This window comes from Trachypithecus francoisi, unplaced genomic scaffold, assembly GCF_009764315.1.
Source record: "Trachypithecus francoisi isolate TF-2019V2 unplaced genomic scaffold, Tfra_2.0 Lachesis_group12, whole genome shotgun sequence".
Classification (NCBI taxonomy): Eukaryota; Metazoa; Chordata; class Mammalia; order Primates; family Cercopithecidae; genus Trachypithecus; species Trachypithecus francoisi.
In genome coordinates this window covers 114,878,533-114,898,349 of record NW_022681457.1, presented here as the reverse complement: position 1 = coordinate 114,898,349, position 19,817 = coordinate 114,878,533, and the positions used below count along the sequence as shown (strand labels likewise).

Genomic DNA, 19,817 nt, shown 5'->3' with positions numbered 1-19,817 from the left:
CAGCAGCTCACGCCTGTAATCCCAGCACTTTGGGAGGCTGAGGCGGGCGGATCACCAGGTCAGGAGATCGAGACCATCCTGGCTAACATGGTGAAATCCCATCTCTACTGAAAATACAAAAAATTAGCCGGGCGTGGCGGCGGGTGCCTGTAGTCCCAGCTACTCTGGAGGCTGAGGCAGGAGAATGGCATGAACCTGGGAGGAAGAGCTTGCAGTGAGCCAAGATGGCTCCACTGTGCTCCAGCCTGGGTGACAGAGCAAGACTCCGTCTCAAAAAAATAAATAAAATAAAATAAAATAAAATAAAATGCTCCAAAGAGTTTTGTATTCGATCATGATTTCAGATTTTGAAACGTTTTAGATTTCAGATTTGGGATGCTCAACTGTTGTTAACCTCCTGTAGTTGCTGTAATAAATGACCTCAAACTTTGTGGCTTAAAACAACAGAAATGTACATGCTTATAGTTTCAGCTACTTGGGAGGCTGAGGTGGGAGGATCATTTGTGCCCAGGAGTTTGAGGCTGCAGTGAGCCATGATGGAGCCTGTGAGTAGCCATGACACTACAACCTGGGCAACATCGCGAGATCCTGTCACTAAAAGAAAATAACAGAAATGGGCTGGGTGTGGTGGCTCACGCCTGTAATCCCAGCACTTCGGGAGGCTGAGGTGGGCAGATCACTTGAGGTCAGGAGTTCGAGACCAACCTGGCCAAAATGGTGAAGCCCCGTCTCTACTAAAAATACAAAAATTAGCCAGGCGTGGTGGCACATGCCTGTAGTCCCAGCTATTTGGGAGGCTGAGACAAGAGAATCTCTTGAACCCAGGAGGCAGAGGTTGCAGTGAGCTAGACTGCACCACTGCACTCTAGCCTGGGTGACAGAGCGAAACTCCATCTCAAAAAAAAAAAAGGAAATGTATTCTCTCACAGTTCTGGAGGCCAGAAGTTAAAAATTAAGGCATCAGCAAGGCCTCACTCCCTCTGGGGGCTGTAGGGGGATAATCCTTCTTTGCTTTTCCTTCTGGAGGCTACAGCGTATCTTGGCCTGCGGCTGCATCACTCCAGTCTCTGCCTCCGTCTTCACAAGGGCGTCTCCTCCATGTGTCTGGGTTTATAAGGACGCCTGTCTTTGGGTTTAGGGCTCCCTGGGATAATTCAGGTAGAAATCATTTCAGGATCCTTAACTTACTTACATCAGCAAAGACCCATTTTCCACATTATTCTTTTTCCGGATAATGTCCAGGTCCTGGGGGTTAAGACCTAGCTTTGTGGGGGCTACCATTCAGCCCACTGCAGATAAACAGGAATGTCTTTCTGTGTTTTCTGGGGACGGTGGGGAGTGCTGTTATCTTAGCAGGGAAGCTGCCCTGTTCTGCCACTTTCCCCTGGGTGACTTTAGGCAAAGATGTCAGAGTGCCTGGTGATCTCTGCTGGACCGTTGATCCCGGCCTCCTTCCTGCTTGCCATTCCCCAACTTTTATGAACTGGCAGCCCACCCCACCCCTCCTCACCCCACCCCTAACCTCCTGGGCTAACTTCTGGAGCTCAGGAGGAGAAATGCTTCTCTTACTTTCCGTCTCCAACAAACTCCTCCCTCTTTATCTTCAACAACAATCCCTGCCCTCTGCAGCCCATTCCCAGCCCAGGACTGCTCTCTCTCTCTCTGAGATCACATAGCCCCTCACATTTTGAACTTTCGTCTGTTGGGCAGCCACTGGCAGTGGTCAGGGGAGGGCTCAGATGGGGACACAGATGCTGCTCTGTTCCCACCTCTTACCCCAGGACATGGTATGGGGCTAGTGGCACTGGGAGGGGTTTGGGGAGCCCCGTTCGTCATTGAAGTTTGTGGGAGGGGTGGATAAGGACATGGGAGAATGACTGGGTGAGGTGCTCCGGGGCTCTTGGGAAGGGCTGGGCCCCCCTCTTGCGTCAGGCACAGTGGGGGCATTGCTCTTGTCTATGTTGGTCATGAAATCTGGAAGAAGTGCTTTCTTATCAATAGGGAAGCATAATCGGCCTTGTTTTTGAACCTTTGGCAAACCATTTATGGCTAGGCAGGGTGGTTCATGCCTGTATTCCTAACACTTTGGGAGGCTAGGGAAGGAGGAACATTTGAGCCTAGGAGTTTGAGACCAGCCTGGGCAATACAGTGAGACCCCCATCTCTGCAAAAAATAAAAACAAATTAGCTGGGCGTTGCGATGCACGCCTGTAGCCCCAGCTACGTGGGAGACTAAGGTGGGAGGATTACGTGAGTCCAGGAATTTAAGGCTGCAGTGAGCTGTGATTGCAACACTGCACTCCAGCCTGGGTGACAGAGCGAGACCCTGTCTCAGAAAAAAAAAAAAAAAAAAAAAGATAGTCATTTATGTCCAGGTGAGGGTGGGGCTGGGTGAGGTGGTGGTTTGAGGGGGATTGCCACATGGAAGAGAATGTACTGTCTTTGGAGTCAGTTGAACTGGGTTTTTTCCCAGCCACTTTTTTTTTTTTTGAGGCAGAGTCTCACTCTGTTGCCCAGGCTGGAGTGCAGTGCAGGCTGGAGTGCAGTGGTGGGATCTTGGCTCACTGCAACCTCCGCCTCCCAGGTTCAAGCGATTCTTCTGCCTCAGCCTCCTGAGTAGCTGAGATTACATACCTGGCTAATTTTTGTAGTTTTAGTAGAGACGGGGTTTTGCCATGTTGGCCAGACTGGTCTCAAACTCCTGACCTCAGGTGATCCACCCGCCTTGGCCTCCCAAAGTGCTGGGCCTGGCCACTCAGCCACTTTTTATCTGCTGGGTGACCTTGGGCAAGTTGCTGAACCCATCAGAACCTCAGAGTCCAGTTGTAACACTGAGATAGCAATACCTACCTGTTAGTCTTGAGGATTTTGTATATTATCCTGTGTAAAGTGCCAGGCACATAGCAATCCATGCGGTATCTGCAAAGGAGCTGGTGTGGAGTGGATTAGAAACAGAAGCCGTTTATTATCATCCCTCTTGCCCAACACAGCGGTTGCCCATTTGGGTGTCCTTTCCATTAACTTCTCTTGGACATGCATTTTAACTTAGTTGTAACTACGAGAACACATGGACACAGGGAGGGGAGCAACACACACTGGGGCTTGTTGGTGAGGGGTGGGGGGTGGGAGAGATCAGAATAAATAGCTAATGCATGCAGGGCTTAATACCCAGGTGATGGGTTGATAGGTGCAGCAAATCACCATGGCACACGTTTACCTATGGAGCAAACCTGCATGTCCTGCACATGTATCCCAGAACTTAAAGTAAGATAAAAAATAGGCCGGGCGCAGTGACTCACACCTGTAATCCCAGCACTTTGGGAGGCTGAGGTGGGGGGATCACGAGGTCAGGAGATCGAGACCATCCTGGCTAACACGGTGAAACCCTGTGTCTACTAAAAAAATACAAAAAAATTAGCCAGGCGTGGTGGCGGGCACCTGTGGTCCCAGCTACTCGGGAGGCTGAGGCAGGAGAATGGCGTGAACCCAGGAGGCGGAGCTTGCAGTGAGCTGGGATAGCGCCATTGCACTCCAGCTTGGGCAACAGAGCAAGACTCCATCTCAAAAAATAATAATAATAATAAATACAAAATAATTTAGTTGTAATTAGTAGGCATATGGTTTTATCTTAATTTTCATGTTTTAATTTTAAAATATACATAACATAAAATTTACCATTTTAAGCGTTTTTAAGAGTACAGTTCTGTGGGATTTAGTACATTCACACTATTGTGCAGCCGTCACCACCACCCACCCCCAGACATTTTTTTCATGTTGCAAAATTGAAATTCTTTTCCCCTTAAACACGAACTCCCCTCTCCTCCCAGCCCTGGCAACCATTCTGCTGTCTCTGTGCTTTTGACAACTCTAGGTACTGCACAGGAGTGGAATCCTACAGTATTTGTCTTTTTAAGGCTGGCTTCATTAATTTAGCGTATGCTTTCTTGACACTTAATCCCTGTGGGAGCAAGTTTCAGAATTTCTTTCATTTTTAGGCTGGACATTCCAGTGTGTGTAGATACTACATTCTCTTTTTTTTTTTTTTTTTTTTTTTTTTGAGACAGTGTCTTGCTCTGTCACCCAGGCTGGAGTGCAGTGACGTGATCTCAGCCTCACTGCAAGCTCCGCCTCCCTGATTCAAGCAATTCTCCTGCCTCGGCCTCCTGAGTAGCTGGAATTACAGGTATGCACCACTACACCTGGCTAATTTTTGTATTTTTTTTGAGACAGATTTTCACTCTTGTCACCCAGGCTGGAGTGCAATGGTGCGATCTCGGCTCACCGCAGCCTCCGCCTCTCAGGTTTAAGTGATTCTCCTGCCTCAGCCTCCCAAGTAGCTGGGAGTACAGGCATGTGCCACCACACCCAGCTAGTTTTGTATTTTTAGCAGAGACGGGGTTTCTCCGTGTTGGTCAGGCTGGTCTCAAACTCCTGACCTCAAACGATCTGCTCGCCTCAGCTTCCCAAAGTGCTGGGATTACAGGCATGAGCCACTGCGCCCGGCCAGGAGCATGTTCTTTTGTTCATTCACCTGATGGGCACTTGTGTTGCTCCCACTTTATGACTCCTGTGAATAATGCTGCACTGTGAACATGGGTGGACAGATATCTGTTGAAGTCCCTGCTTTCAGTTCTCTCGGGTATATACCCAAATTGCTGGATCATGTGATAATTCAGTTTTTAATTTTTTTGAGCAGCTAGGCATGTGCTTTTGGAATTGGCTTTTTTTCACTTAACATTGGCTCATTAGTAGTTTTCAGTCGGGTGTGGTGGCTCACACCTGTAATCCCAGCACTTTTTGAGGCCAGAGCAGGTGGATTACTTAGGATCAGGAGTTTGAAACCAGCATGGCCAACATGGTGAAACCCTATCTCTACAAAAAAAATACAAAAATGGACCAGGCGCGGTGGCTCACACCTGTAATCCCAGCACTTTGGGAGGCTGAGGCGGGCAGATCATGAGGTTAAGAGATCGAGACCATCCTGGCTAACACGGTGAAAACCCATCTCTAGTAAAAATACAAAAAGTTAGCTGGGCGTGGGTGGCGGGCGCCTGTGGTCCCAGCTACTTGGGAGGCTGAGGCAGGAGAATGATGTGAACCCGGGAGGCGGAGCTTGCAGTGAGCCTGAGATTGTGCCACTGCACTCCAGCCTGGGCGACAGAGTGAGACTGTGTCTCAAAAATGAATGAATGAATGAATGAATGAATAAATAAATAAATAAATAAGCCAAACATGGTGGTGCATGCCTGTAGTCCTAGCTACTTGGGAGGCTGAGGCAGGAAAATCACTTGAACCCTTAACTTGGGAGGTGGAGATTGCAGTGAGCTGAGATTGTGCCACTGCACTCCAGCCTGGGCGACAGAGTGAGACTGTGTCTCAAAAATGAATAAATTAAATAAATAAATAAATAAGCCAAACATGGTGGTGCATGCCTGTAGTCCTAGCTACTTGGGAGGCTGAGGCAGGAAAATCACTTGAACCCTTAACTTGGGAGGTGGAGATTGCAGTGAGCTGAGATTGTGCCACTGCACTCCAACCTGGGCGACAGAGCCAGACTCAATCTCAAAAAAAAATTTTTTTTTTTTTTAGAAGAGACAAGGTCTTGCTGTGTTGCCCAGGTTGGTCTTGAACTTCTTAGCTCAAGAGATCCTTTTGTCTTGGCCTTCCAAAGTGCTGGGATTACAGGCATGTGCTACCACACCTGGCCCATTTAAGGATCTTTTTGTGGTCATTGTCCAGTGTTAGCCTAATGGTAACACCCTGGCTGGGATGAATGCTGGCATGGACGGTTGTACCATTAGACTTTTCCCCCTGCACTCATTCAGTGTAGATGACATATTTCTTCCTTTAAACCTGGACCACTTTGCCGATCTGCTGGCCTTTATAGTGTCCTCACACAACCTGAACTTAGGCTTTTGCCTCAGCTCTTTGGAAAGAGGGGAAGACATAATCTCTCTTTCTGCAAATATGGGAAGGTGCATAAAAATGCCTTTTGTGGTTCTTGCTGTGGTCCTAAGTCACAAAAGTATTGAACTTAATTTGGGCCACTCCGCCTTGGGTGATGGCCACAAAACGGGAGAGCGGTTCCATTTCTTTTTTCTTTCTTTCTTTTTTTTTTTTGAGACAGGGTCTCGCTCTTTTTCCCAAGCTGAAAAGTGAAGTGAAGTGGCAAGATCTCGGCTCACTGCAACCTCCACTTCCCGGGGTTCTAGCAATTCTCCTGTCTCAGCCTCCCAAGTAGCTGGGATTACAGGTGCCCACCACCACGCCTAGCTAAGTTTTGTATTTTTAGTAGAGACGGGGTTTTGCCATGTTGGCCAGGCTGATCTCGAACTCCTGACCTCAGGTGATCCACCCTCCTCGGCCTCCCAAAGTGCTGGAATTACAGGCGTGAGCCGCCACACCCGGCCGTGGTTCCGTTTCTTTATCAAACTAGTGCTCTGCGGAGGCCGTCTCTCTGTCCGGCCCGTAGCTGGACGTTATGAGCTGTACAGCATGTTCTGTGGTCTGAAGAAATAACAGCCATCCAAACCCACGCGGTGTCTTCTGTTCTGGTTTGGCTCTGGCACCCTGAGCATTTGCACTTTCCACTGGGGAAGCAAAGCCCACTCCAAGTCAGCGTCTATTCAAGACCCAGTTGTAGCCCCCAGGGCTACCAGCCTCAGTCTCACTTGCCAGCTATGCTCAGGGCCTCCGACCAGGGAATCTACTCCACAGCCCTGTGCAGTGTCTGTCTCTCTCACTGGCACACGGAACAGTTCTTCCTGGCATTATGCACCCGAGAGGGTGCGGAGGAACATGCTAGATCCAGCCCATCTCTGCACCGCTGCAGGGCCCCTATCCCCTCAATTCACGGACCCAGGTGGCCACTTCAAGGGAGCATGTGGGATATTTACCTGTTGATATCTACCTGTTGATTCCTGTCACCTTCCAAACCTAGAAGGCTCTTCTGATGGACATTAACAGATCTGACTTTAATGCACCCCTCGTTTTCTTTTTTCTTTTCTTTTTTTTTTTTTGAGACAGAGTCTCGCTCTGTCGCCCAGCCTGGAGTGCAGTGGCGTGATCTCAGCTCACTGCACCCTCCACCTCCCAGGTCCAAGCGATTCTCCTGCCTCAGCCTTCCAAGTAGCTGGGACTACAGGCAGGCATCACCATGCTTGGCTAATTTTTGTAGTTTTAGTAGAGACAGGGTTTCACCATGTTGCCCAGGCTGGGCTTGAACTCCTAATCTCGAGTAATCCATCTGCCTTGACCTCCCAAAGTACTGGGATTACAGGCATGAACCACCACACCCAGCCTACCCCTCATTTTCTATAGGGCTATGTCCCAAAGAAATATCCGTTTAGGCCGGGCGCGGTGGCTCAAGCCTGTAATCCCAGCACTTTGGGAGGCCGAGATGGGTGGATCACGAGGTCAGGAGATCGAGACCATCCTGGCTAACATGGTGAAACCCCGTCTCTACTAAAAAAAAAAAAAAAAATACAAAAAACGAGCCGGGGGAGGTGGCGGGCGCCTGTAGTCCCAGCTACTCGGGAGGCTGAGGCAGGAGAATGGTGTAAACCGGGAGGCAGAGCTTGCAGTGAGCTGAGATCCGGCTACTGCACTCCAGCCTGGGTGACAGAGCGAGACTCCGTCTCAAAAAAAAAAAAAAAAAAAAAGAAATATCCATTTAATAGGTCAGGTTTCCATTGCCCTCCTGTCTAAATGTATGGCCAGGCTGTTGACCACCACCCACAAGGGGAGGGTGAACTGGCACCCAAAGCCCTGCACAGATACAGGAGGTTTTACACTGTTCAGTTCTCCCATCACTGCTGGGAAAACAACATGCATTTCGGCTCTTAGAGCTGATTTGTTTTTACCATCTTTGATCAGATTGGCATCTTTCCAAACGAGGCATCGTTCACCTTGGAACTGTAGCCACCAACCCAGCAGCTCCTGTTTGGTCAGGTGAGAGCTGTTTGTTGGGTGCTACAGAATCCGGCTGCTCATCAGAGTTCCAGAGTCAGTCCTAGGGGAAAAGAGGCTCCCTGCTCATGTGAGTATCCCCTGCTTGCCTTCCCCAGGTAATGCCATCCTGTATAAATGATTTCTGTCATATTAGGGAACTCTTGTGGACACTGTCATCCCTGTTAGTGTTTCCTTGACATCACCCAAGATGTCCTGGGTATTTCAGTCTTCAAGATTATTTTCTGTCCTTCTAGCTGGGTGTGGTGGCTGACACCTGTAATCCTAGCACATTGGGAGGCCAAGATGGGAAGATCGCTAGAGCCCAGGAGTTCGAGACCAGCCTGGGCAACATAAGGGAGACCCTGTCCTACAAAAAATAAAAGCAATTAGCTGGGTGTGGTGGTGTGCGCCTGTGATCCCAGCTACTTGGGAAGCTGAGGCAGGAGGGTTGCCTGAGCCCTGGAGGTGAAGGCTTCAGTGAGCCGTGATTGCGCTACTGCATTTCAGCCTGGGTAACAGAGCGAGAGCCTGTCAAAAAAAAAAAAAAAAAAAAAAACCTGAAAAAAATAATTTCCTGTTCTTCAGTCATATCAGTCATAGGGGTAGCTTTGGTTAATACCCCATGGCAAGGTAGTAAATGCCCCTCAAGTGGAAATGCACTTGTCCAAAGTCCCAGTAGTCACCTCGTCTCTGGGAGGCACTCGCAGTCTCTTGCCGTAGCTCCGGTTTACATTCTGCACAGGGCTGTCGAACGGAATTCACTCATGCCAGCACATGCCAGCACTGCAGCTTCTATTCTACGCTGTGTGGGCTCGGTTTGGACATTGACGTGTCCAATTAATACTGCTTGAGGAGGGGATTTACGTGCTTTCTGTTTTCCAATAGTAGGCAGGGGAAATATTCCCCAGTCAGATACCATATCCATTCTCATAAAATATTTAGGTAAAGGAGATACAACTTCTTTCTGTTTAAACATTTCAGCTTTCATCATCCTATCAGCCCTTTCATTCTTATTTTTTTCCCTCAAGACGGAGTCTTGCTTTGTCACCCAGGCTGGAGTACAGTGGTGCGATCTGCGCTCACTGCAACCTCCTCCTCCTGGGTTCAAGCTATTCTTCTGCCTCAGCCTTTCAAGTAGCTTGAGACTACAGCTGCCCGCCACCGTGCCCAGCTAATTTTTGTCTTTTTTTGAGACAAAAGTTTTGATCTGTCACCCAGTCTGGAGTGCAATGGCACAATCTCGGCTCACTGCAACTTCCTCCTGGCTTCAAGCGATTCTCCTGCCTCAGCCTCCAGAGTAGCTGGGATTACAGGTGCCTGCCATCACGCCCAGCTAATTTTTTGTATTTTTGGTAGAGACAGCGTTTCACCATGTTGGCCAGGCTGGTCTCGAACTGCTGACCTTAGGTGATCCATCCGCCTCAGTCTCCCAAAGTGCTAGGATTACAGGCATGAGCCACTGCGCCCGGTCTTTTCTTTCTTTCTTTCTTTTTTTTTTTTTGAGGCAGAGTCTCAGTCTGTCACCCAGGCTGGAGTACTGTGGTGTGATCTTGGCTCACTGCAACCTCTGCCTCCCGGGTTCAAGTGATTCTCCTACCTCAACCTCCCGTAGCTGGGACTACAGGCCCACGCCGTCATGCCCAGCCAATTTTTTGTATTTTAGTAGAGACGGGGTTTCACCATGTTGCCTGGGCTGGTCTCAAACTCCTGAGCTCAGGCAGTCTGCCCGCCTCGGCCTCCCAAAGTGCTGGGATTATAGGTGTGAGCCACTGCGCCCGGCCTAATTTTTTATATTTAGTAGAGAGGGAGTTTCACCATGTTTTCCAAGCTGGTCTCGAACTCCTGAGCTCAGGCAATCTGCCTGCCTCTGCCTCCCAAAGTGCTAGGATTATAGGCAGGAGCCACTGCGCCCAGCCAAAAATTGTTTTTAAAAATTAGCTGGGCACAGTGGCATGCACCTGTAATCCCAGCTCCTTGGGAGGCTGAGGCGAGAGGATCGCTTGAGCCCAGGAATTCAAGTTGCTAGGGGTGATGATCACACCACCGAACTCCAGCCTTGGTGAGCAATTTATTCCAGTGACATATAATAGTTTCATAACATCCTTGCCAGCATTCATTGAATAACATTGAAAGAATTTTTTTGTGTGTGTTTTGTTTTGTTTCTGAGACAGTCTCACTCTTTCGCCCAGGCTAGAGTGCAGTGGTGCGATCTTGGCTCACTGCAAGCTCTGCCTCCCGGGTTCACGCCATTCTCCTGCCTCAGCCTCCCAAGTAGTTGGGATTACAGGCACCCACCACCATACCCGGCTAATTTTTTGTAGTTTTAGTAGAGACGGGGTTTCACTGTGTTAGCCAGGATGGTCTCGATCTCCTGACCTTGTGATCCGCCCACCTCAGCCTCCGAAAGTGCTAGGATTACAGGCGTGAGCCACCGCACCCGGCCGAAAGACTGTTTTGCTAATAGGCTCAGAAGGTAATTATTTAAAACGTATCTTCCTTTTCTTTTTCTTTTATTTATTTATTATTATTATTTTTTGAGATAGGGTTTCACTCTGTCCCCCACACTGGAGTGTCCTGGTGCAGTCACAGCTTATTGCAGCCTGACCTCCTGGGCTCAAGTGATCCTCCCACCTTAGCCTCCCAAGTAGCTGGACTACAGGTGCCGCCACCATGCCTAGCTAATTTTTTTTTTTTTTTTTTTTTTTTGTGAAGACAGGGTTTCACCATTTTGCCCAGGATGGTCTGGACTCCTGGGCTCAAGTGATCTTCCCGCCTTGGCCTCCCAAAGTGCTGGGATTACAGGAGAGAGCCACCACGCCTGGTGTAAAACCTAGTTATTTTATTGCCAAAGAGTTTAAATAGCTTTCTTTCTCTTTACTGCTGGATGTATAGCATGAGGGTTGCACTTCCTTAGTCGTCCAGTGAACCAACTCCCTGGGAGCTGGATTCATCTTTAAATGATGCATTTAAAGATGCATTCAGTAATGCAGTACTTAAACCCATGAACGCTAGTGTTGGACAAATTCAGATTCAAACCATAGCTCTTCCACTTCCCAGCTGTGTGACTTTGAGGAGACTACTTAACCTCTCTGATCCTCTATTTCCCTGTCTGTAAAATGAACCTTAAAGGGACCTATTCCTAGGTTTGTCTGAAGGATTAAATAAGGTAAATTAGATAATGAACATCACCTGCCACATAGTTGATACTCTCAATATTAGCTGTTCTTTTTTTTTTTTGGTTTGGCAAATACTTTATTTTTATTTTTATTTCAGTAGTTTTTGGGGTATAGGTGGTTTTTAGTTATACGAGTAACTATATAACGAGTAGTGGTGATTTCTGAGATTTTGGTGCACCTGTCACCCAAGCAGTGTACACTGTATGCAGTGTATAGTCTTTTATCCCTTACCCCTCTCCCATCCTTCCCCTTATTCTTGTTATATATTAATGTAAATTAATAAGTCTCTATTCTCCCTCAAGATTCATTTTGTTTTAATCTATAGCAGATTGATTTTTCTGCCCTAGAGGTAGATGGTCCCAGAAGGGGAGCTGACAACCTCTTTCTCTCCAAATAGTCTGTGTTCTTGGCTGGCTGACTGGATGTGGGTGTGAGCCTCCCTGGGCAAGCCGGTGAACCTATCCCAGGTGGTCTTAGCTTCCTGAGCAGATGAGTAGGGGCTGATGGGGCTGTGTCTCCAGGACCCTGAGTCTGCTGTGGTCCTGCAGCCTCTGTAGCATGGAAATGGGGCTAAGGACTCACTAATGGTTTTGTTCAGGTCCAAAATTTGTCTTGGTGACTGTTCTGCTGCTCACATTCAGATGACCCTATATGCTGTTTGGGAAACTGAGGCAGCTGGGTGGATTCCTCAGGTATTTCAGGAGACAGAATCTGGGGCTTTGACTCTAGCTTGGGTTGCTGCCCATAATGCCTGCTCTTGAAACCTTTTAATTATTTATATTTCTAATTAATTGTTTTTTGAGACAGGGTCTTGCTCTGTCACCCAGGCTGCAATGCAGTGGAGCAGTCATAGCTCATTGCAGCCTTAACCTCCTGGGTTCAAGTGATCCACACACCTAGTAGTTGGGACAGTAGGCACATGCCACCACGCCTGGGTAATTTTTGTAGCTTTTTGTAGAGATGGAGGTCTTTTGTTGCCCAGGCTTATTCTGAGTCAACATGAGTGACCATGGCCCAAGAAACAGTCTCAGGAGGTCCTGAGAAAGTGTACCCAAGATGGTCAGGTTACAGTTTGGTTTTATGCATTTTGGGAAGACAGGAATTGTAGGTAAAATCATAAAATAGTACATGAAAAGTATACATTGGTTCAGGTCTCGAACTCCTGGGCTCAAGCGATCTTCCTGCCTCGGCCTCCCAAAGTACTGGGATTACGGGCATGAACCTGCGCCAGGCCTCTTAAACCCTTTAGAGTGGCCTTGGCTTTCGTTTTGAGTGGGCCTCAAGGAGCCTTAAGGGAGGAGAGGAAAGTCACGCAAACAGGGTGTGCTTGATGCCTGCATTTTCCTCTTTACTGCTGACCTGCTGTTGAAGAGGAAGTTAGTAACACCAGGATCTTGGTCTCAAATGAACTACTTCATGAGAATTTTCTTCTAGGAGGAAAAACAAAAACCCCAACTTTCTCCTTACAATCCTTCTTTTTTTTTTTTTTTTTGAGACGGAGTCTTGCTCTGCCGCCCAGGATGGAGTGCAGTGGCCGGCTCTCAGCACTGCAAGCTCCGCCTCCCGGGTTCACGCTATTCTCCTGTCTCAGCCTCCCGAGTAGCTGGGACTACAGGCGCCCGCCTCGTCGCCCGGCTAGTTGTTTGCATTTTTTAGTAGAGACGGGGTTTCGCCGTATTAGCCAGGATGGTCTCGATCTCCTGACCTCGTGATCCGCCCGTCTGGCCTCCCAAAGTGCTGGGATTACAGGCTTGAGCCACCGCGCCCGGCCTCCTTACACATCCTTCTAAAAAATTCCATTGAAAATGTTTCTCGCCAGGCGCAGAGCATCACGCCTGTAATCCCAACACTTTGGGAGGCTGAGACGGGTGGATCACGAGGTTAGGCGATCGAGACCATCCTGGCTAACCTGGTGAAACCCCGTCTCTACTAAAAAATACAAAAAAACTAGCTGGGCGAGGTGGCGTGCACCTGTAGTCCCAGTTACTAGGGAGGCTGAGGCAGGAGAATAGCATAAACCTGGGAGGCGGAGCTTGCAGTGAGCCAAGATCCGGCCACTGCACTCTAGCCTGGGCCACAGAGCGAGACGCCCTCTCAAAAAAAAAAAAAAAAGAAAATGTTTCTCGCCAGGCGCGGTGGCTCACGCCTGTAATCCCAACACTTGGGAGGCCAAAGCAGGTGGATCACCTGAGGTCAGGAGTTTGAGACCAGCCTGGCCAACATAATGAAACCCTGTCTCTACTAAAAATACAAAAATTAGCCGGGTGTGGTGGTGGGTGCCTGTAATCCCAGCTACTTGGGAGGCTGAGACAGGAGAATCACTTGAACCCAGGAGGTGGAGGTTACACTCTAGCCTGGGTGACAAGAGTGAAATTCCATCTCAAAAAAAAAAAAAAAAGTTCCTCATATTCAGAGCCAAGGGAAGGATGTACTCTCCAGACCACAACTTCTGTTTCTGATGGTTTCAGGCATCCAGGAGCCATGACCAGGTCATGAATCTTTTTTTCCCTATTGTGTGGTGTGGTGAGTATTTTAATAAGAGCCCGTCTGCTGTCATTTGGAAACCGGTGATGATGTGTGGTCTATTTTTAAATTGAGTGCAGCACATCTAATATGTGATAGTTTCCCAAGATGTGAATGGCTCCATTTCTCCAGCAGGACCGTGTTTTGAGAATGAATAAAAAGTTAGCTTCAGATTAGCATCAAAAGCAAGAGTTTTAGAATTAGAGGCTTCCTATCTTGACTTTGACACTTAACATGTAGGGGATCTTGACAAGTTATTTAAGTTTCTGGGTTCTCATCCGAGAATTAGGATGACAGTACCTCTTTGACTGGATTGTCGTAAAGCTGTCGTAAAGGTTGGAAACAGTGAAACACCTGGACCAGGTTATGGGTACCCAAAAAGTTGCAGTTTTTACCTATTGGATGAATGAATCTTTGAGGCCCACACTGTGGTAGGGAATGGATTTTTAAAAACAATTTGTTTATTTTTGAGACGGAGTCTTGCTCTGTCACCGAGGCTGGAGTGCAGTGGTGCGATCTTGGCTCACTGAAGCCTCTGCCTCCCTGGTTCAAGCTGTTCTCATGCCTCAGCCTCCCGAGTAGCTGGGACCACAGGTACCCACCACCACACCCTGCTAAGTTTTGTATTTCTGGTAGAGATGGGGTTTCACCATGTTGGCCAGGCTGGTCTCGAACTTCTCACCTCAAGTGATCTGCCCATCTTAGCCTCCCAAAGTTCTGGGATTATAAGCGTGAGCCACTGCGTCTGGCCTAAAAATTTATTTATTTAGAAACTGGGGTCTCACTCTACTGTCCAGGATGGTCTTTTTTTGAGATAAGATCTCACTCTGACGCCCAGGTTGGAGTGCAGTGGTGCAATCATGTCTCACTACATCATTGATCTCCTGGGCTCAAGCGATTCTCCCACTGCAGCCTCCCAAGTAGCCAGCAGTATGGGTTCATACCACCACACCCCACTAATTTTGTATTTCAGCGGAAGACAGGGTTTCACCATGTTGCCCAGACTAGTCTCCAACTCCTGGGCCCAAGAGATCTACCCACCTTGGCCTTCCAAAGTGCTGGGATTATAGGTGTGAGCCACCAGGCCTGGTCTTGAACTCCTGGGCACAAATGATCCTCCCACCTCAGCCTCTCAAGTTGCTGGGACTATGGGTGAGCCCTGCTCAGCCTGGCTCAGAGTGGATTTTAATGACAGGTGTTCTTGTCATGAGTTCTTGTGTAGTAAGCTTTATTCATCCATTACCTTATTTGATCTTCCCATGAATGACTCAGATGGAATGCACAGAGCATGTGTCAATAAATATCCCATTTTGCTATGTTGCCCAGGCTGCTCTTGAATTCCTAGGCTCAAGAGATCCTCCTGCCTCGGCCCCCCCCAAAGTGCTGGAATTACAGACATGAGCCACTACATCTGGCTTTGTCAGTGTTTTCTAGCCTTTCAAGGTAGGAAGGAGCTTGGGTATCTGAGGCAAATACTGCTGGAAGTGAGATCTAGAGCAGGCCATTTTCTTCTTCCCCCAGGATGGTGGCAAGAGCCACCCCTGGCCCCGCTCAAGGAGCCTGGACTGGAAGGTATGGCATCTCACAGTGAGGTCTGCCCTCCGGTGACCTTGGCCACAGCAGTGGATTCTGGTGTCACCTGTGAGGCTCACAAGGCAGCACCCCAGGAGCCCTTGTGCTGCGGGTTCCCAGGTGGAGTGGGTAGGAGATGGCCGGGCAGCTGGCAGTAACCTTGACCCTGATGGGCCATGTTTCTCCAACTTTCCCACCATCCCTCCAGCCTGAAGAGATGGGATATCCAGCGCTAGCCTGCAGCTGCCCACCCCAACTGCGACCTCGCTTTGAAGCTGCAACTTCTATTTTTAATGCTAATGTTAAATTTACATTCGATTCCATGATATATCCATGTTTATTTTACTATAAAGCATATTTTCCCCTAACTTTAGAGTCAAATGGGTGCTCTGGGAAGTTGATGTTTTTTCTATGGCTTCCGCTACTCCCACCACAGTGACTCCAACCAGAGTTTTAAAAATGTGGATTAGGGCCAAAGGGGATGATGAACCATTAGACGCAATTAGGATGAGAAATGCCGAGATTATTCATTTATTTATTTTTAGAGACAGGGTCTCACTCTGTCTCCTGGGCTGGACTGCAGTGGTGCCATCATAGCTCAATGCAGCCTTGAACTCTTGAGCTCAAGTGATCCTGCCTCAGCCTCCTGAGTAGCTCCCAAGTGCACACCGCCATGCCTGGCTAATTTTTTCATTTTCTGTAGAGACAAGGGTCTTGCTGTGTTGCCCAGGCTGGTCTCCAACTCCTGGGCTCAAGAAATCTTCCCACTTAGGCCTCCCAAAGTGTTGAGATTATAGGTGTGAGCCACTGTGCCTGGTGGAGAAACAAATAGTTTAATAGCTCTTTAATCCAATGTGATTTGTTGGTTGAGTAACTGACTTTGGTTTAGGTAGAGAATTATTAAAATGCATTACCTCAAATGTAAACATTTTATTTTATTTTTTTCTGTGACGGGCCACACAGAGTCCTATATACCTCTCCAGCACTGCTCACCTGGAGAAGTTGCTATGGATGCCAGCTACTGTTTTTTCTCCCTTCCCAATAAATATTTCGTCTTCACTTAAAACATATAAGTGTATGTTGGTTCCCTGATCTGCTCTTAGATGGCCAAGGGCTTATGTTTGCGTAGGCCATAGGTTCATCTTTCTGTATAAGGCGTACATGCAATGTATAATCCACTTTTTTTTTTTTTTTTTTTTGAGATGGAGTCTCGCTGTGTCCCCCAGGCTGGAGTGCAGTGGCCGGATCTCAGCTCACTGCAAGCTCCGCCTCCCGGGTTCACGCCATTCTCCTGCCTCAGCCTCCCGAGTAGCTGGGACTACAGGCACCTGCCACCTCGCCCGCCTAGTTTTTTGTATTTTTTAGTAGAGACGGGGTTTCACCGGGTTAGCCAGGATGGTCTTGACCTCCTGACCTCATGATCCGCCCGTCTCGGCCTCCCAAAGTGCTGGGATTACAGGCTTGAGCCACCGCGCCCGGCCAATCCACTTTTTTTATCCTACTTTTTTTGGGGTGACAGGGTCTCGCTCTGTCACCTAGGCTGGAGGGCAGTGGTTTGATCACGGTTTTCTGCAGCCTTGACCACCTGGCCTTAACCCATCTTCCTGCCTCAGCCCCCTAAGCAGCAGGGATCACACACACCTGGTTACTTTTTTGTTTTTTTAATTTTTTTAAACAGAGCCTTGCTCTGTTGCCCAAGCTGGAGTGCAATGGTGCGATCTCAGCTCACTGCAACCTCTGCCTCCGGTTCAAGCAAACCTCTTGCCTCAGCCTCCCGAGTAGCTAGGATTACAGGCGTGCACAACATCACATCCGGCTAATTTTTGTGTTTTAGCAGAGACAGGGTTTCACTATGTTGTTCGGGCTGATCTCGAACTCCTTACTTCAAGTGATCCACTCACCTCGGCCTCCTAAAGTACTGGGATTACAGGTGCGAGCCACCATGCCTGGCCTTAGCTAGTTTTTTTGATTTTTAGTAGAGACGAAGTCTGACTATGTTGCCTAGGCTGGTCTTGAACTCCTGGGCTCAAGCATTCCTCCCACCTCAGCCTCCCAAAGTGCCAGAATTACAGATGTGAGCCACAGCGTCCCGCCTTCCTTCTACATTTTAATAATTCCTGCTGAGTTTTTACAGTTGTCTCGCCTGGTCTAATTCCATAATTCTACCTGAAGTTTGTTTTATTGGGTGACTTGTCTTTTACTAGGTTTCTGAAGCACTCAGCTTTGTTTTCTTCATGAAATCAGCTCTTTTCACACCCAGGGTGCACCCTCTTATGTAATAATTACATTATGTGATGACACAGGTAAACAACTGCCGTCTGATTGGAGCAGGCATGGCGACCTCTGTGGGCATGCAGAGACAGGAAGGAGGGCCTGACTCCATGGCATCCCGGGAGTGGTCAGCATGTAGAGACCATTGGCCAGGGTGTTTGATGAGGGGATGGAGAGCACTATTCACCCCTGATTCTGCTAGGTAGGAGTCAGGGTAAGATGTAGGGATCACACAGCCTAGGCCAGAGGCAGGTTCAACCTAGAAATCTCTCCTAGACTAGGGGAACCCCTCACTCTGAGGGCACATGCTGTAGAAGGGAGGCATCGTGGAAAGTTTCTTTTCCTGTGGGTCCTGTCAGTGGCATTTGTACTTAGGAGATTTGCCGTTTGCCAGCTGAAAGTTGCCATTTTCATTAACCTAGCTTCCCGTTTCTGTATCTAATAACAATAACAATAAACAGTTTTGTGGTACGTACCCTGTGCCAGGCAGTGTCCTGGGCACTTTGAAAATACGAAGCTTGGGCCGGGCGTGGTGGCTCACGCCTGTAATCCCAGCACTTTGGGAGGCCGAGGCGGGTAGATCACCTGAGGTCAGGAGTTCAAGACCAGTCTGACCAATATGGTAAAACCCCGTCTCTACTAAAAATGCAAAAATTAGCCGGGTGTGGGGGTGGGTGCCTGTAATTCCGGCTACTCAGGAGGCTGAGACAGGAGAATTGCTTGAACCGGAGAGGCGGAGACTGCAGTGAGCTAAGATCGTGCCACTGCACTCCAGCCTGGGCGACAGAGCAAGGCTCCATCTCAAAAAAGAAAAGAAAATGCTAAACTAGCCGGGCGAGGTGGCGGGCGCCTGTAGTCCCAGCTACTCCGGAGGCTGAGGCAGGAGAATGGCGTAAACCCAGGAGGCAGAGCTTGCAGTGAGCCGAGATCCGGCCACAGCACTCCAGCCTGGGTGATAGAGCGAGACTCTGTTTCAAAAAAAAAAAAAAAGAAAAGAAAATGCTAAGCTAGCCAGATACCGTGGTTCATGCCTGTAATCCCAGATCACTTGAACTCAGGAGTTTGAGACTAGCCTGGGCAACATGGCAAAACCCCATCTCTACAAAAAAATACAAAATTTAGCCAGGCATGATGATGCGCATCTGTAGGCCCAGCTACTCCAGAGACTGAGGTGGAGGATCGCTTGAGCCTGGGAGGCAGAGGTTGCAGTGAGCCGAGATTGCCCCACTGCACTCCAGCCTGGACGATGTAAAAAAAAAAAAAAAAAAAAAAAAAAAGAAAGAAAGAAAGAAAAAATAAATAAATAAATACGAAGCTAATTAGCCTTATGATAACCCTGTTTGGTAAGTACTACTGTGATTCCCACTTTACAGATGGGGAAACTGAGGCACAGAAAGGGGAAGTAACTTACCTAAGTCTTACCCAGCCAGAAAGTGGCAGCGGCTGCTCCTAACCCTGCACCATGCTGCCTCCAAATGTGGGCTTTTTCCCAGGAAGAAGTGCTTAGCTGGGGGAGGGGGGTCCGGATCCCAGGGAGGAGGACTCAGAAAGCCTCTGGGAGTCAGGCGGCCATGCGAGAGGGGCTTCCTGGCTCCTTTTCACTTGTACCCCCACCCCCACTCCCCCGTCCCCACCTTCCCAGGACTTATTTGGACTCCCAGGCAGAGTTCCTTGTTTTTGTTTTGTTTCTTCCTTTTCTTAGGGATAGGGTCTCGCTCTGTCATCCACGCTAGAGTGATGAGATCACAGTTTATCGCAACCTCGACCTCCTGGGCTCAAGGGATCCTCCTGCCTTGGCCTCCTGAGCAGTTAGGACTAGGACTACTGTGTGCACCATCACACCAAGCTAATTTTTTTTTTTTTTTTTTTTTTTTTTTTGAGACGAAGTCTTGCTCATGTCCCCCAGGCTGGAGTGCAGTGGCGCGATCTTGGCTTACTGCAACCTCTGCCTCCCGGGTTCAAGTGATTCTCCTGCCTCAGCCTCCCAAGTAGCTGGGATTACAGGGGCCTGCCACCATGCCCGGCTAATTTTTGTATTTTTAGTATACACGGGGTTTCACCACATTGGCCAGGCTGGTCCTGAACTCCTGACCTCATGATCCGCCCACCTCGGCCTCCCAAAGTGCTGGGATTATAGGTGTGAGCCACCGTGCCTGGCCACACCAAGCTAGTTTTTAATTTTTTTGTAGATATGGGGTCTTGCTATGTTGCCCAGGCTGGTCTCAAACTCATGGGCTCAAGTGATCCTCCCGCCTCAGCCCCCGAAAGTGCATAAGCCACCGTGCCCAGCCTAGTTCCTTGCTCTTGAAGGTCCTTGTGTCTGATG

The 19,817-nt window shown here is 48.6% G+C and overlaps 1 protein-coding gene across 7 annotated transcripts in view; it reads left to right on the top strand.

Moving 5' to 3' along the window:
* The window catches only part of PIK3CD (phosphatidylinositol-4,5-bisphosphate 3-kinase catalytic subunit delta), a 99,712-nt gene that overhangs the window by 27,845 nt on the left and 52,050 nt on the right, over positions 1-19,817 (top strand). For 2 of the 7 annotated variants that reach the window (XM_033228451.1, XM_033228456.1), the window contains exon 2: positions 7,875-8,037. The exons of the other annotated variants lie outside the window; for them this stretch is intronic. The gene's annotated coding sequence lies outside the window, so the exon portion shown is untranslated. The remainder of the gene's footprint in view (positions 1-7,874; positions 8,038-19,817) is intronic. 7 annotated transcript variants of the gene reach the window in all.